Source organism: Lepisosteus platostomus, chromosome 5, assembly GCF_059453375.1.
Source record: "Lepisosteus platostomus isolate fLepPlt1 chromosome 5, fLepPlt1.hap1, whole genome shotgun sequence".
Taxonomy (NCBI): domain Eukaryota; kingdom Metazoa; phylum Chordata; class Actinopteri; order Semionotiformes; family Lepisosteidae; genus Lepisosteus; species Lepisosteus platostomus.
In genome coordinates this window covers 60807596-60826342 of record NC_142615.1, presented here as the reverse complement: position 1 = coordinate 60826342, position 18747 = coordinate 60807596, and the positions used below count along the sequence as shown (strand labels likewise).

General features: G+C 39.9%; 1 long non-coding RNA gene and 1 other non-coding gene across 3 annotated transcripts in view; one reads left to right on the top strand and one right to left on the bottom strand.

The window, feature by feature from the left end:
- The window catches only part of LOC148670536 (uncharacterized), a 408685-nt gene that overhangs the window by 331155 nt on the left and 58783 nt on the right, over window positions 1–18747 (top strand). The gene's annotated exons all lie outside the window — the stretch shown is intronic.
- On the bottom strand, window positions 4908–5001 carry trnai-uau (transfer RNA isoleucine (anticodon UAU)). The gene is made up of 2 exons: window positions 4964–5001; window positions 4908–4943 (listed from the first exon to the last, which is right to left on the bottom strand). It is a non-coding gene; the product is annotated as a tRNA-Ile (tRNA).

Genomic DNA, 18747 nt, shown 5'->3' with positions numbered 1-18747 from the left:
AGTCTTTTCTGTAAAATACATAAGAGAGGTTACTCGATCGTCTCTACTTAGTACCTGTAGTCTCTGATGGCCCACTTTGAGGAGAGGGGTATCGCCCAGTCCTATTTCCCCAGTCTCTGTTCAGGTAACAATAGAAATCCTCTGCGACTATATTACATTCCTCTCAGTTTGAATCGGCTAACTGTGCCAGTTTCCTTGTTCCTCACCTTCAGGTGTTAAAAGTCTCTGTACAGTACCTCTGTTCCAATGCCAATGTCTTTCGTTGTCGTCAGTTACTGAACCAGTAGATCCTTGCCTCCAGGTATTAAAAGTCTCTGCAGAGTTCCTCCGGGGTCTTGCACTCTGCAGCGGGGTCTTGCACCCTGCAGCTTCCTTGTGCTGCCTGTGTCGTCTCCAGGATCCAGTGGGAATCGGGAGCCCCCTCTGTTCTGTCTCAGGTCTTTTTTATCCCTCTCCTTAGCCAATCCCTTTCAGGGGGGTTTCCACTGTCCCTGTCAGAATCAGGTCTGCCCAGTATTTTTCCAGGAGGAAGCTTGTGTTGTTTGAGGGGTGTGGGAGTGCTGAGCTAGGTGTCATAGAACCTTATCAGTTCACCCCCTGGTCTGGCTAAAACTGGCTCAGCGACTCCTCACACCTCCAAGTCTCGATACCTAATTGCTCCCTGAACGACTCGGGTTTGACTGTTTTTACTGACTGTTCCTGTATTAATTGGGACAACTGCAGTCACCCCCTTGAGTGAGAGGCAACACTGACACCATCCTGGAAATCAACATAACCTAATCAATCACAGCCTGTTACTGCCTCAATGACCCACACCCTGTAACACAAATCAACATAACCCAATCAATCCCAGCCCGTGACTGCCTCAATGACACACATCCTGCGACACAAGCTTCACCTGGAGCACAATGGCTGTGTTTTCAGCTACGGAAACTTCCTGTTGACAAGTCGGTGTTTGTGTTGCTTTTTCTGCTCAATGGAGCTGTATTAATGCAGGCACACGTGCTTCCACGGCAAGTTATTTTATTAGTGCTCACAAACCAACACACTGCAGACACCTCTGATACTGTCACTGCTTGTGGACCCCGTGTTCCTGCCGTCAGCCTACTATACCATGTTCATGCACATCTAGAAATATTACTGCTGTAGTACAGGAGCGAAAGACGAAACGAAAGCACACCCAGTTTAAAAAGGCACATTTGTCAACTACTGAACTTCACAAGGATGGGATTCACACCCACATGTGCAGAGCACAATGGATTAGTAGTCCATCACCTTACCACTCCACCACCTCATCCCAGAAGTTAGCCTCCTGACATGAGTTAGTACTCAAGATGGTCTCTTTCCTCTACTCAAGGATCATTTTCCTCTTCCACCTGCGATTTCACCATTTTCCTTGAAGATGTCAAACATAAAAAGCATATTGAGCTCCTTGGACTTGAAATTACCAGATAAAAGCCATTTCTCATCACTTGCTCAGTGAGCAGGCTCAGCGCACACAGAACGCAGGTATCTCAGAGCGGTGTGTCTAAGAGGCTGTAAAAGGATAGTGCTCTGTTGGTGCTGTGGCTTAGCTGGTTAACGTGCATGTCTAGTAAATAAGTTTCTGGGTTCAAATCACCACAGTGCTTTTCTCCTCTCTTGCCATGCAGAGTTGGTCGTTGTGGACAGCAACAGGTGTCTGCCTTAACTTTAATGGAAGTGTTCATTTCTGGAACAACTTTTTTAAAAACAAATTCCACACATATTGCGATAGATAAAATACTAATCTTCCCTGTCAGTGCAGAATAATTAGTGCCAGCTGGCATGAAAACGACAAAAAAAATTTTTTTGTCTTTAGCGTAAAACCTGTGAATGTAGAAGAAAAGATGACGAGTGTCAATTTTTATGGCACCGTGAGCTTGTCCTTCAGTCAAACACGTAGGTAATTCAAACACACCCAGAGATGCACTTTGAATTAGCTTTGACCTAAATACTATCTACTCCAGATGTGATTGGGCCTCTTTCCACATCCTGATATATGCAGAGAACACAAGCTTTTGGCACGAGTGAATATAAATGTAAACATAAATACTATTCAATATATCGGAATTTTGTTGTATTTAAAAAATATTTTAGCTGGGGATCCTCAAATCAGGAGTGTAGAAAAGAACACCGTTAAACACCGGGAGTGCAGAACGTGATAAAAGTGTTCTTTAAACAAAAAGTGAAAATAGTGAATTTGTCTTTCACTTAGACGTTCATTGAATGCTCAGTAAACGATAAAGCAGAGGCTCGTTTTGTGAATTCTCCTCGCATCAGATTGTCTTGCTTCGACCTTTAAATTGTACACTGTGTAGACCCTTCACTCTCCCTAACTCAATTAAAGAGCTACAGGCAAAAGTGCCTGTCAGTTTAGTTCAGTGGTAGAGCACTTGCATCTCGTGTATAAGGCTTTGTTTTCTACTGCCACTCTGGATTTCTTTTTAAATGCAACATCTTATCTGTGATTGTGTTTCATGTGACGTCCCCCGTGTGTGAATTTCAGCATGACACATAAAATCGTTTGAGATGCTATTTTTAAAACAGACCAAACGAAAGACCTAGTAGCTAAATACAAGTAGAAAACACGTGAATCTAATTGAGAAAATTTGGACTGGAGCGATGTATAGTATTGTAATGGTTGGAGGTTCAGGCGGGCACCCTTGCCATTGCCACTTAAGTCAGCCCCCCACCGTCGGGGACTCAAACCTGCGACTGCCACCATAGCTCAACAGGGACCCAGCCGCTTGAGCTTAAGGACGGTCTCCCTTTAGTTCAACAGGCTGGGTCCCTGTTGAGTGATGCCAGAGGTCTGGGTTTGAGTCCCTGACGGTGGGGGACTGACCTGATGTGGCAGTGGCGAGGATGCCCATGTGAACCCTGGAGCGTTACATTGGTGTCAGCAGTGGAATGGGATAGCCCTTTGCTGAGGTTGGTGAGTTAAGCGGGGGAGAGTGTAACGCATACGGCCACCATTGAGTGTGTAAGAGCCGGCTTACCAGAGCGGTGATGTCACTGCCCTTCAATGTAATAGCAGGGCCACAGCCGCAGGACTGAGGGAGATTGCTCTTTAGCTCAACAGGCTAGGTCCCTGTTGAGTGATGCAGGAGGCCTGGGTTTGAGTTCCTGGTGGTGGGGGGCTGTTGTGAACACCGGAGTGCTACAGTATTACTAATGACAGCACAAAGCTCACAGTGGTGGCTTTAGGGTATCAGAGCCAGTGGTGCAATGGATAATGTGTTTGACTTTGGCTCAGAAGATTGCAGGTTTGACTCCTCCCTGGCTCGTTAAGCTTTTAACCTACACTTCTCAGCGTACACAACCCTTCTATCGACTGGATGAGTCTCCCGTTACGTCTCCAATTCTTTCCGCACATTCTGCTTGTTTCACCACCGTTACTGTTGGACCACAGCCACAGAATCGAGGAGAGATACGGTTCCGATAAACTGTCTTAAATAATCATGTTTAAAAAGGTGACAAAGTTTATTTTTCTTTAACATAACCTTACATTTGCCTGTTCAGTTCAAGTTATTTTCTGTACCTGCAAATTCCCCAATTTTTCTGCTGTCTCCTGAGACAGACATGTGTCAAATCACAATAAGTAATACAATCTATTCAGTTAACACCCAGATGTAACAGAACACATTTAAGACTTACACCCCCTTTAAATATGTATTTCCTTCATTTCAGTTTTCTTACCTCCCCAGGATACCTGAAAGTTCACTATCCCATATTAAGGACTGTACATGCATTACCGGTAATACAGCTACTAATAAAGATATACATTAATCTTAATTATTAATAAATTACACTTTTATTAATAAAGACATGTATTCATCAAATTCATTGTGAATAGTTGTGGTGTCTAGAAAACAATTTTAGCTACAGTAAATATTTCAAGCGAGTGGTGCGTATGTTCGTTACTTTGTGACTATATTATTTCCACTACATTCAGAACAGTTCAAATGCGATCGACTGTTCCTCTACTGAACTACATAAACCCTGTGAAGAGGTGGTTTAAGTTAGTCTCCTACATCGGTAACATCTAATGGGCAGCATATGTTATTTTAGGTTTGTTGCAATTGAGAACAGGTTTAGTATGGAGCTGCTGACAAATTTCAGCAGCCACGTTCGTTGCAATGACCCGTTGTAGGGTCATTGCCAATCAGCTGCAAGAAAAAAAAAACATCATTTGTGCCTTTATTTAAAAAAAAGAAAAACAGAGTAGTAGTTTATGTGGTAATTTCAGGTACAATGTAAGAACTTAAGTTAACTAGTCCCACAGTAATGCGTGGGGTCCTATCAATAGAAAAAAAATACTTGTAACCCAAAAACACAACAACCACGATGCGAGAAGCCTTCCGGGAACCTAGGTAAATCACTGTAGTAGTCTAACGACTACAGAAAATAAAATAAAAAAATACTTAAAGGAACAACTTCAAAACAAAAAGAACATTAAAAACAAATCTGGGAAACAACAAAAACAGAATCTAATGCGAGAGCTTTTTCAAGTCTTCGGTACACCATCGTGCTCCCTTAGTCCCAGTAGACCTCTCATCTAAGAAGATGAGATATCTCTCATCTGTCTGTGTAGAGATCAGCTGGGGGTCCACAGCTGATGGGAATTTAAGTAATGACCTGCGTCAGCTGCAAAGGAAAAATTATAGGTTTATTCCATGCTGAAAAGAGAAGGAAACACAACGTGGACCCTTCTTCGGGTGTGACGTGGAATAAACCTTTACCTGTTCCTTTGATGTTAATTTAGACTGGATCTCCAGCAAACACCTAACAGGCTACAATCCCGTTAGATAAGGTGTTAAGGACGACCTATAAGTAACAGTATCTAAAGTGGACGGTTGCTTTCGGTAGCTAAAGACAGGCTACACTGCTCCAGGTGAGGCTCGAACTCACAACCTCGGCATGACTCCGCTGTGCACTGCTGTATAAGTACCGTGCGCTGACCGATTGCGCCACTGGAACCACATAGATTACTTTCCCTTCACACACTGACGTTGCACAAACACAGGGTGAAAACGATTTCGGCATGTTTTCCGTCTCTCCGTGGGAGAAAGGGACAGTAAAAGAGCGAGGAAACTACAAGGGAAGAAAATGAAAAAATAGTGCTCACTGCCGAAGAGGGAGGAGAGAGATGGTCAGACACGTAAATCAGCCCGGCGGATTTACACTACAAATTTGTCATTTGTAGTGACATTTATGAGTCTTCATGTGTCTGAAACTGTCCAGTTTGTATTTTCGTTTCACAAATCCAGTAAACGAATAAGACAAGGCACACTGCACATCTGCGGAACATCACATCCGAGTTTACAGTAACACCAGAGATTGAAAGCGAAGTAGTTTTTTATTAAAGTTCAAGGAAACCTGAATATGTTTGCTAGAAGTATTTCAGAATCACAGTGAAATGTAGTAGGATTGCTGCACAGATCTGCAGTCTGCAATTAGAATACGGTTTGTGCGTTGTATAAAATATACCATTCAAAACTTTTCTAAAACTGCAGAGATACATTTCGGAATGCGTCTTCCTGTAAAAATAAAATATCTATTTTATTTGACGGGCGCTATAAGCAGAGTCTGAAGCCAGCTCCACAGAAGAACTATATTCTTTACTTCTCCTGCCATTGCAATTTGCGCACAGATTTTTTTTTTCAAAATGTATTAGCCTTGATGGGAAAAAAAACTAAACTGTCTGTGCGGTGGCCAAGTGGTAAGGCATCGGTTTCGTAAACCGAAGAGCGCGGGTTCAAACCCCCTCCGTGCCTGGTTTGCGTGCCACGATATACCTTTATCTAAATCGTCAATTGTCTTGCAATGTAGAAATCTCTGTAATAATAAGAAAAGAAAAGTAGTTAATAATCCTTTGACAAAGTAACGGGCATCCTCCACTGCTTGTCAGGATGGCTGAGTGGTCTTAGGTGCCAGCCTCAAGAACTCAATCGTGTGTAGTGACAGTTGTTATTCACAACCCGGATTTCTATGGAAGCCCGTTTCCGCCAGGGAGTAAAAAAAAAACCGCTATGGTATCTCAGAATTGCGACTTAGCAACTCAGAATTCCGACTTTATATCTCACATTTGCTACTTCGAAATAGCCCATATTTCAATGTCTGTCCTTTTGTTATTGTAACGGATTCGGGTTCTAGGGCTTGTGCCCTCTTGAGTTTAGCTCAAGATGCAACAGGATTATAAATGAATTCTCCCGCCCTACATTCCAAGATATGGAATCTTATTTTTCTTGAAGTTTCTGATGTTGGTCGTTATTGGAAATTGCCCGGTGATATCGACTCAGGTAGTCAGTTGTTACGTGCTGTAATTCGATACATGCAAAGCATTTGTATTCCCTCAAATTATTAATAAGGTCAATAATGTATTAAACATTACATGCCACTTTTTCTCCAGATGATGTTCACGGTGGAACAGTGAGAAAGGCGTGCCTAGATGTGCTTGAACCAGCACCTTACTATCATTTTAGTCCCGACCTGACCGCACTGAGCAATGGTACAACAGAGACTCCAACGGGTCGGTTTTCTCCATTTACAGTTTTTGGGTAAAAAACAATCTGAACTTTTAAGCAAGTATTTTATTTCACATTTTGCAAAGTGTAAGTTTTTCTTATAAAACGTTGTTTCAGAAAGAAACTGAGTTGACGGGAATAGCCCTGTCAGTAGAATATCGAACTTTTCATCTCAGCTAGTTCTTCTGTGGAGCAGGCTTCAGAACTCTACGTACAACGCCTTTGATGTCATTTTATTTCTACAGCAGACGCATCCGGAAAGTTTTTTTTAACTTTTTATTTGAACAACAAAATAGATTCAATATAAACAAGAGCACTTATAACATCAGTAGAATCGTCAGGGGTACATAAAATAATACAATTACACTTTCTGAAAACGATTAAACTAGGTAAATGAAGATAAGGTCCGCACAGCTCTCTTGCAAAGTCTCTTGCAAATGTATTTGGGTTTGCTTGAACCTTTAATAAAAAAGTGATCTGAGACTTCCTACCTCCCAGTCTATAATCTCACTGTAACTAAACTAGGATGTGATGTTTCGCAGATGTTCAGTGTGCCTTTACGCTTGGCATGTTCAAGACTATTCGTTGCGTGAGCTCCTCACTGCGTGTCCTGTACTGTATTGTGATTTCGTTGAGATTATCTACGAGGAGTACAGCGACTAGAACGCCTTGAACTTTTTTTTCGGTATATAAAAGAAAACGCTAAAGCACATACAAAGTAACTAACATTTCCTATATGTAGGTTTTCTGATTATGTCTCTACTTATCTTTCCACTTAAATTCCTTAGTGACAGGCGAATTCTTTCCGATATTTGTTTTTATTAAAAAAAGTAAATTTATCGTAACCTATATGATTTCTTACCAGCGTGGAGCTCGAATTCACAACCCCGAGATTAAGTGCTTGGTACTAGTTGCGCCACAGAAAAAATGAAATCTCTTATTTATATTAAATACTGCGGCTCCTGACCTTTTCTTCTCGTTAGAGAAGAGGTCTGGTCTCCAGATTATCAACTATAAGATCAGACCGTGCTCCTTTGTAAAGCAGTGTTGGCTCACATTGCTTATATGGGGCAACACATCAACTCGAAGATCGCTGCTGTACACGCATGCCCCCCTTTCACTGAAATAACATAGACGAAGGAAACTCTCTTGTCTTGGGCTGCTGTCACCCGGATTCAAAGCACGGGTAGTGCGGTCACAGCACAAAGTACTGACCACTATACCATCGCGGCGAGCTGGGACAGACTATCGTTAATTTAATTCAAATGCTCACAGTGTCTTTAATCTGATGGATTCATATACTGTGCTCATGAGAAAGTCACAAACCTGTCATCTACACACTGTTCCCAGATAGGTGATTCCAGATTCTACAGCTCTCTAGGAATATTGGAAATCAGGCTACAGAAATTGAGAAAATCTCTTCAAAATGTGGAAATATATTCCCGAGACGAGTCCTTTCTCAAAGGTCAACTCTGCTTGCAAATCACCCCTCCCCACACCGCGCAGTGTAGCGGTTATAACCTTCTATTAACACACCAAAGGGCTTCAGTGAGATAGCGGGCAGAAACAAAGCGATCTCTTTCATTTATACGTTTTGCACGCCTGACGGGGTTTTACGGTGCTCTTTTCTACACTGAACTGATCATTTGGACATCGTAAGGCAAGAGAGACACATTTCTATGTAATCAGGAAACCAGGAATCCTAAGCCTTAGCCCGTTAGTGCCACAGAGAAAAAAAAAACGTTTCAACGAGATAAAATTGCAGGATTAACACATTTTTTTTTCTTTTTCGTAGAGCTTGTGTTTTGTTTGATTTAGCAAATTGTATACACTTTATTTCTGACACATGACTAGAGTATATTTAATACAAGAGCGCTGAACAACAATTTTCATCTACCGTATTGCAATGTTTTTTTTTTAAAAAAAAGCAAGTTAAATGCATATATAGTAAATGTTTTTTTTTCATATAATAGTGTTTATGGTCTGAAAAATGTCATTCATTATTTAACGGACATTTGGTACAATAAAAAAAAATTCTCATTCACGAATGTTAATATTTTTTACAATAACGTGTTCTATTGTGATCTTGCGCCCCGTGCAGCAATATCAACAGACAGTTTATTGGTCTGTCGTCCTTTTCTGGGTTTTATTCTGTCTTCAGATGCACCAGATGTATTTTTAAAATACGTATATAACAATTCTGGTGCAGCGAGGCATTCTGATTAATTCAGATTCACGTGTGTTATAGATAGCATATAATGTTTTTGTATCCACGCAAAACCTCGCATTAAAGTGAAGTTGATAAACTTTGCTTGTGACATATTTAACAAGGCACAGTGCCGAACTATTAAAATACATCAGAAAAGTACCCGAACTCATCTAATTTATGTATTTGAAACGAACGGATGGGAGACTTTAATATGAAATTCAATTTTAGGAGTTTTCGGAAGTCAGGACCCAGATACGCTCGTACAGTGAGGGAGGAGTGCTTGACTTCCTGCTTTCAGCTCATGCATTGTTTCTACTTGTGACCACCAACAAAGAGAGCTTTACCGGTTCACAGAAACGTCCCAGGAGTTTTCTGGGTTAAGATGGAAGAATAAATGTAATAAATGGAGATGTTATTGCCGCTGGTGAGTATGAAGGCGGTTTAGCGAGGCGGTGGCGCGTGGAGGGAGGAGACGCGCATTCCGCACGGGCTGCGCAGAGCAATGAGTCACACCTGCTGCGCGCTGAGTCCTGTCCTATATAACCGCTGAGCCCGGACACACACAGCCTCTCCAGCCAGTGCTGTAGATTTTTTTTTAAATAATACTTCAGAAGGTGCAGAAACTGACTCTTTTGCTCAGTTGAGACTATAGGAATATGTGTTTCTTTTCAGGCTGTCAGGAATAGCGCTTATTATATTTTTTTCTCAGATTAAACAGTATAATTGGGCTGAATTTCAGTTAAACGCCTAGTTTAGAAAGATCAAGAATGAGTTAGGGAAGACAGAGGTGGAGACTAATGGAAGTTATGAAAGCCATAAATGGGTTGTATCTGCTTGAGCTTGATTTAGACCTTAGTAGTGCAAAGTCTAGGGGTTAATTGCAACAAACTGAAAGTGAAGTACTAACAGGCGTTCAACCCGTGTTTAGTACGCAGCTGTGGTCTGAAGTTGTGCTCCACCTTAAGTCCAATTGCAACGAACTTTGCTGCTGTGCTTAGTCCGCAGCACCGTACTAAACCTGTTCTCAATTGCAACGAACACAAAATAATAGTTGTTGCCCTCTAGAAGTGACTAAACTAGTGACTTATTTTAAACCACCTCTTAATATGGCTTGAGCAACTTAGTACCGTACTTGGTGTAATGAAGAATTGCATTCGAAGGCTCCAGAATATAGTGGAAATAATATCGTTACCACGTACTGAATTTATGCATCCGTCGCTTGGAAACATTGTAATATTTAATTAAAATTGCTTAACACTCAAACCACATTTATTCATAATGAAGTTGATTTAATGTGGGTATTTACGAAAGTGACATTTACTAATTATGTTGAATGTTAATCATTACTAGTAGCTGTGAAGTTTAAGGTGCTAGGGAGTGAAGAGAACAGAACCTAAGCTATTATTTATATAAATGTAGCATGAGGCTTTAATGTGTTCTATAAAATTGAGGAGTCAACTGGATAGATTTTGTTAAATATTTTAGTGATGCGTCTCGTATTTGTGGTTATCGGAGGAAAGCAGGGATGAGGAGGAAATAGGTGGCACCCAAGCATGTTAAAGGAAAAAACTCAGCATCTTAAGTGATTTATGATGGTTTACAGTCCCTTTTCTTTCCTGTGGCTGTGATCCAATGACTGTGTTGAAACAGCCAGGGTTGTGCTAGCTCTTGATGGACTGGTATGCAAACCAAATGACAGACAAGCAAAGCGTTGTTTTAGAATTCTGAAAGCTCGTTCAATGTGGCTTCTTGTGTTTTTATGATTCCTGTTATAGTGCTGGTCTTGCAATGTTGTTGGATTGTGCACAGGTGTCAGAAGATACTGTCATAAAGGATAAGCATGAGTTAGCAAAACAACACGCCAGCAAGCACTTCCCCACTTTGAAAGGAAGATGTTGGAACTGATTAAAGAGCTTAATCTGAGCTGACACAGGAGAGAGAGAAAATCAAAATTCTGGAAAGTAAGCACAAGGCACACCCTGCTAAAGAAATGTATTGCCTTAAAAAAAATGCTTAGAAGGTCGGAGGAACAATTGTTGTTGTTGTTGTTGTTGGTTTTTTTTTTTGCTCAAGTATTTTTATAAGTTTAATTTCCAGTTCTGTTAAAAATAAAACTTAACTTTACTGGTTATTAGTCGGTGTCTTTTGTAATGATTTAGCTATAATGATGTCTGCTTATTCATCTGGAGTGTTAAACAAAATTAATGCTGCAATAATACAGTAGTGTTTAATTTCAAATGCACAGCTGCGATTCTCATTTGTTTCATGACTAATTATAATTGGGTATCTCATTAATAACTATGTCACCTCATCAGGTGAATTATAGCCTAAATGCAATTCTTAAATTAAAAACTAACTGATTTGTTAGGAAATTTAGTTTGAATTTAAATGAGAAACAGAAAAGTAATTGAATATTAATGTGGCCTACATATTATTCTACTAATCAGAAGTGTTCTGATGTACAGTCCTCTCCAGTTCGGGCTAATTAGTACAACAAGGCCGAGCCCTTAGAACCAGATTAAGCACAAGTTGAGCTGAGCTCCAACTTTGTTCCACATGTTTTTTGCTGAAATTGAACTCGGAGCAGGAGATGATCTCCAGAATGTACCATACTAACTTAGTACGCGGCTGTGTTTTAACTCGGGAAGTCCATTGCATTTGACCCTATGGGTTTCTCTGCATACACTACCATAAGGGAGGAATGGTGAGTTAGAGGGAGGGCACCAGTTTGGTTTATCAAGAATTCACCAAACTGAGTAGAACTACAGATCCAACCATTCAAAATGTGCAAGGTATGCTGCAGTAAATCGCAGTGCTCGTTCCGCAAAGAACTGTAGGATACCGCATGATGTATCGAAGTAGGGTGGAATATCTTGTAAAACCACCAGGTGGAGCTATGAAAGCTCTCATGTGCAGCATTTGGGCTCTTGCCAGAAAACACTTGGTTTTGAATCCCTGTCTATGCTGAGGGACAATCTTTTGTCTATTACAGAATTAAACAGTCTAAACGGTATATCCAATTTAATAATTTTAAGCTTTGTATAACATTGATAAACATTAAACTGGTTAAAAAGTACACTGACGTGTTATAGAGGACACAAATTGTGTATTGCCTCTTACATTTAAAAAAAAACATTCATTTTAATGTGATATGAAAGATTAATAATGAATAACATTGGATAGGCTGTAAACTCAAAATATTACTGTAGTCCACTTTCTTTCTAAACATCTGCATCAATTTGTCTCATTCGCCCATGATTACTTAAACATTTTGCCTGCCCTTTTCAGCTATAGCTTTGTTTGAACCCAGCTCCTGGCATGATTTTCCTTTAACAAAAACATTTCTTTGAAAAACTAAAATAGTAAATTATATTGATTTGTTGCTATTTCTAAACACAACATGTTCAAAGTTAAGTGATTTATTAATAACAACAACTAATAATTTCAAACTGCTTCTATTCTAAAATTGTATTTTGTTTGGGGTGATTTGTCACTGTTTTCACAAACTTGAATTTATTAAACATCTGAGATAGGGTGTTCTATACCTCTGTTTACTTTCTGAAACTCCATAGATATTTCCTGTTTTCACACAGATAAGAATAAACTGCACGTGCAAATCTTTTCACAGGCGAAAAGATGTTCTGTGCTCAATAGCTCTTTAACACAGTGCGCATTATGTCATATCTTTAAGCATCAGTTGAAGCATTCTGAAGTCTGACAATCGTAAAAAGTTACCAAATAGTATTGGTGAAACTGTTACCTGTCCTGGATAAAGCGATTAGAAAATAGTTGGATTTACACGTGTAAGAAACTTTCTGATTTTAATGGGATACGGAAGATATTAATAATAAATGACATTGGATGGTCTAAATGGAAAATATATAGAGGGGACATGTTGAGTCTTTTCTTTTCAGCTTGAAATTAACTTTTGCCTACTACTGTATATTCCATTGCAGCCATTTTAATGCAACGCAGCTCCATACTTCTCACAAAGTCTAGGCTAGGTGTTACATCCCACTGTGTTTATGTAGATTAGACAGTTCTACTGGGGGAGGGGAAGGAACTTTCAGTTTTCTGGTGTCATTGTTGGCCTTTAACATAAGGCAACCAGCAATCAAATGTCCTGTTTTTTCTCAAGTTGAACAAAGACGTGCCACATGCATATGGTGTGATATTGTATACTTTTAAAGCTACTACAGTATAGCTTGTGGGAAATACATTTGTCCTGTATCAAAGTTTAACTTGTTCAGAGCACCCTACATTACAAACTGAGTGAATTCAACAGTATCGACGGCTAAAAGCAACATGTCAAAATGTTCCCAAAATAACAAAAAGTGAACGAGTTGAGGATTCGTTAATAGAGTAATCATAACAATAACTCCCGAGTTGTTTCATACAATCCAAATGAAAGAAGGACACTTAAATAAACATGAAAAGACTATTTTTTCATTGACGAAAAGTAACGTCGCACTCTCTCTTGTTTAATCTGATTGTTTCATTGCTGCACAAACTAAAACCAGAGAGAAGCATTTTGTTTATCCTATCATGTATCGGTTTCCAATCATACAAAGTAAGTTTTGGGAATCTCCAATTGACCATGCCTATGCGTTCGCGGAGAATGCAAGGCAAGGCCCTTTTGCCTCTGGACCAGTTGACATTTATGGATGTGGTTCACTCCTAGTCACAAAATTACAAAACAGAAAAGCAGCGTAGTGGTCGGCTCTGGCTGTCCTCCCGTGCCGACACACTGCACATTCAATCCCCCCCTCCTTTTCTTGACTGATGGACAAAAGGTGGACATCTGGGAGAACTGTACATGGCATTGGCATCTGTGAATTCTGCTGTGTAGATAGTGCTTCCTGAGGGGAGAGAGACAGTGGGGATGGCATCAGCCAATTCCTGGGTGGTGGTGAGCAGAGAGGACAGGATGGAGTGTCCTAAGGTGGTGTGTGCTCTGCTGGGGGTGGAGGGCTGTGTGGAGATATGCATTGCACTGGGCACAGCAACCTGTGTGGCAGGGACGGGCACTTTTCAGGAGATGAAGTTCTGTTTGGAGACCCGCTGCTGTCGTAAACACTCCAAACAGGTGCTCTTGCTTTTTTTACAAAACTTTTTACTTGCTCTTCTTGAAAACGGAGACCCGCAGCCTGTGGCAAAATAACGGAATCCATGTAAGAAATAACGTCACACAGGAGTATTCATCAGTTGCGGAAGAGACGTCAAAATCTTTTATTTTCATCCATCTTCCTGCTTTCTTTTTCACTGTTCCTATAGTCTTTGAAGATTGTTTAGTGTGTGCGAGGTTTCCTGAAGAAGAGGCTGTGAATAAAACATTTATAATAAATTATACATTCTAGCACAACAAAAATACCTTGGATTTTGAAATACAATCGGGTATTTCAAATGAAGCCCCTTCGCACTTTGCAGGCCAGAGCAGCTGAAGCACGACGTCTCTTCCTGTAAAAAGTCTTTACCGAGACTCTAAATATCTGACTTTCAGTTTGAAGCGGTACAGCGGATTCCAGGGCACATTCATTCTTGATTCAGGATATATATATATATGAGTGTGCTAATGGTTAAAACTGTGTTTACATGAGGAACAAGCGGTAACATTTTCATTCCGAAAGAAAGCCAGTCTGTGCGCATTTCTCAGCGTGCACATTGTCAGGAACAACAAACCCACAGTGCCAGCAAACCTATCAATAGCCTGTAGGTACTGTCATTGAGCAGAGTAAAGTTAGCTTGAAGTTCGAAAACTATTTGGCACACCTGTAGCATTTTCACAAAACCTCTTAGGGTTATGAAAACACTTGCTTAGTGTGCAAACTACATTGTGACCATTTTCACAGCCTTCACGATGTCATTTTTAAGCCATCAAAACTATTAGTGAGCTAATTATCTTTTTAAACCTCTGGTTTTTCATTGATGTGTAACTACGCACTAACTGGAACCCGGGGGACTGCTGTGTACACACGTTCACAATGCAAGAAATACTGCTCAATACGGCTTAGTGTAAAAAAAACAGTATATCACCATAGGAAGCAGGACAGCGCAGTCTCCAATTACCCAGACTGTATGCACAGGAATAAGGCTTTGTTTGATTTCTGAAACCCTTTCTTAATGTCCTGTTTTCATTCAGGTAAGGGTCAACTATATATACACTATAGTGCTGACAGCGGGAAAATTAAAAATATTCTTTACTCAGCAGCTTAATTAAAACGGCTCCAATGATGTTCAAACCGATTTTTTACACAGAAGACTAATACAGCTTTGCATTCTGAATCTCATTTTCTCATGCTTTTAATTATTGTGGCATTCTGCGCTGGGATAGGGGTATGCTGTTCACAAACCAATAGCATTTAAACTACAGCACCCACAATGCTGCAACCAAGTGTTTTACACACCAGACAGCCCCCCCCCCCCCCCCCCCCTCACCTTATACAACCTTGCTTGGGGTTGTGAAACCTTTTTTTAAATTATTTTTTCAATACGGCTCCATTAAACATGCATTACACTGGGATGGGGGGTGCTATTCATGAGTCAAAAGATTCATCACAACATCTGAAAATTTTAGATTTGACATTCTTTTCATTTCACGCTTTCTTTTAGTTTTTCCTAATTTCACATTTTAAATAAGCTGTATCTGTAGCAAATCACAATGAAGGTGTGGTATGCAGATGTGACTGTGTAACCATCAGGCACGAAGGAGAGAAAAACAAAAATCTCTGGGGGTCCAAGGCCTGATGGTTGACCTCCCCTCCAGGTATGACAAGTAGTTACTAGGAACAGTTCACATGCACCACCATGCAGATTGACACGATGAATTCTATTTCATATATTATGTGAGACTAGATGTTAATGTTGAGTATGTCCCATCCACTGGGTTGAGCAGTACAGGATCTTGAGTTTTGTAGGGACTCATATTGGCTGGGTTCCTTGCTTCAGAAATCCAGGAGGATCCCTTGTCATGGGGGACAGAGCTCGATATCAACCAAAGGCACCGAAGAGAGAACAGTGGCAGGCATGATGTGGAGAAAAAAAAATGGGTTAGACACAGAAAAAAACAATTGCAACGTGGTTGTCTACTTACCCACTCGATATCTATGTTTCTACACCTCCTAAAGAATTAGATCACTCGGGATAAAGAGGACTACAGCGATGATGTAGAAGACTACAGCATTGTTAAATATGCTTGTAGGTATGGGGCATCCTTAATAAGGTCTGAATTTAGGGGCTGTGTGCTTAAATGCTCTGCTACCTGCTTGCTATTATTAACGTAATCTGTTCATTGATCTAGACAGCATCCTGCAACTGCCATACTCTTACTGGAAGAAAAGGATCACTTTGGTGTCTAGGCTTTTTTGATGAGTCTCCAAGCCTGGAGATGTACACGGTATGATATTGAAAGTCAGTGGGGTTCGGACTTCGATGATGTGATTGTGTTTTTATTGTTTCGGTTAGAATCCTTTTAGTAGTGTGTCCTGTCTGAAAGGTACTGTAGAGATGGTACAGATGCAGCCATTCAAAATGCATTATTTTCAGGTACGCTGTATGCAGTCTACCGCGAGTTACCGGTAAATACCACTAGTTACTGTAAATTCTCCTATAATACTACAAGCAAATAATAGTATCCGGAATTTCTGCAAGGTGGAGCTAATAAAGCTCAACCTCTCATGTTTGAGCTGTGGCCATCAGTCTTTAACGAAGATATTACTAATAGTATTAATAATGAATGACCTTGGACAAGCTGTAAGTGTAAACTCTTACAATACTGTAAAAGTATTGCCCTGGTCAACTTTTTTTTTTTCATTGACCGTCTTTGTAAGAGTAACACCACAGCATTTCGCAATCACGCATTTGTTTCCAATCATGCAAAGTACAGTAATTTTTGAGAATCGATTCACCATGCCTTTCACATGCTCATAAAAGAGATTGATTTAGGAACATAAACATATTACCGTATGCAAACTGTACTGTATACAGTATGTATATGTATATTTAATGTCTTAACTGTGCCCGTTTAAGTATTGAATATTCATATCTAATTTTACCACTGAAGGGAAATCTTAGTAGCTGAGCATAAAAAGAATAGGAGCATACTGCAATGCGTGTGAAGGCCATAAACGATATTAATTTTGGAACATAAACATACAGTATATAGCTGGTCTCGGTACTTTAAAGAAAACATACATGAAACATGGTTTCATTATGACCAGAATCGGTCTTGAGATATTTTTAACTTGATTTACAGTATTTGAGAGGTATGTCTTAACACCGATACTACAGTGCGTAAATACTGCTCACATATATGTTTCTAGGTTTATATTATGCATTTTATACGGTCAAATTACTTTTGAGCAACTAATAAGAAGCGCGAAACGGTATGCGTTTTAGTTTCGTTTTGTGCTGGGACTCTGCTTTTAACAATGTGGCCGTGGATTGATTAGAGATATCAAGTACATACAAGTCATTTTTTTAAATGTTGTAGTTCGTCTTGAAAAAATGTTACGAGTACATCATCTATCAACAATTACACAGGTTCTGTTTCCATATTGCGGATTTTGGTTACGTAATATTATTTTCTAGATTTCACGTTGTGAATATACGATTTGGACAAACAGAGCCGCAAAGAAGTACATTATGGGTTGTTGTTTTGGTTTCTTTGCAGTTTTATCTAGAACAAGCGATGCTTAAACCTTTGTCTGATTCTTGTGAAACTATCCACACGACAGTTACAGTACCTAGGAGTACGCTGGGCAAACGTTCCGAGGTCAAATACTTCCAGCACGGGGGTACCTTTAAAGCGGAGACGACGGCACCAAAATTTTTTGGCGCGCCTTCTCTTTAAAGCCCTGGCCAAATATGAAGACAGTACGTACAGTAATAATTCAAACGGAATTAAAAACTACACATCCCAGTTACCATGGTGGTGCTTGTGATCATTGCGTTTAACCAACGAAACAGGGCGAAAAATCAGTCACATGATGACTTTGGGGCAGAGTTTCGAAAGCTTAACCTATCGGCAACAAAGCGAAATTTACACGATAGGCTACCTCAAACTGTCAGTTACACGACTGTGTATGTCGCTTAAGCCACTCCTATTTGGCATTTTAGTTATGGAGGCGAGAAGACGCCCCCCCCCCGGCTCTCTGGGTGTCTGATTTGCCGCCATCTTTAACTGCTTCGTGTCCGAATGGTAGTAGCTACGCGTACGAAATAAAGTTAATCCCAGCTACAAAACATATATATTTTTGTGGTAAGAGGGAGCAAAACATCAGTATTTACTGCTATTAATTAGTGTACAATTTATAGTTGAAATCTGAGCCTAAATATAAAGTTAAAATCTCGACAAAGCAATGTAGGAAATACAGAGAAAATAAATCCTTTCTGACATCTAAAATCAGTTTCGATCAAGGTCTCTAAAACGAACAAGAAAAGAGGATTTTCGGAGGGCAATTACGCTGTATTTATATAGGATAAGTGATTTATGAGCAATCTAATTTCTTGTTCGTTTAAAACAGTGAAATGTCAGCTGCAAAAGATCGCACCAGAAACAGCACTCTCTCTGCCTGTCACAGACATTCAGGAAAGGCTGAATGAAGTCATGTCAAGTACAATAATTCGGTGATCAATAATAACAGTTGTAGGACAAGAAACAAAAGATAGTGAAAACTTAAGATTTTTAAGGCTAAAACTCAAATTCATTCTACAAATTAAGGCAAATGAAAATTCAGGATGTTAAAGTGCTAGAGGTGTAAAAAAATACAAAAATGCACATGAGCAAAAAGTTTTAGAAATGGAGCAAACAGAAAAAAAGCCATGCCTATAGTGCAGAAGAGGGATGCAGGAACACTTGCTTAGATATACAAAAAAATCACAAAAAGGTGTATGTTACAAAAGAACATGCAAACATGTTCATCATGTACATGAACATATACATCAATTTCCCTTCGCGATCAATAAAGTCTTATCTATAAACATGAAACAGAG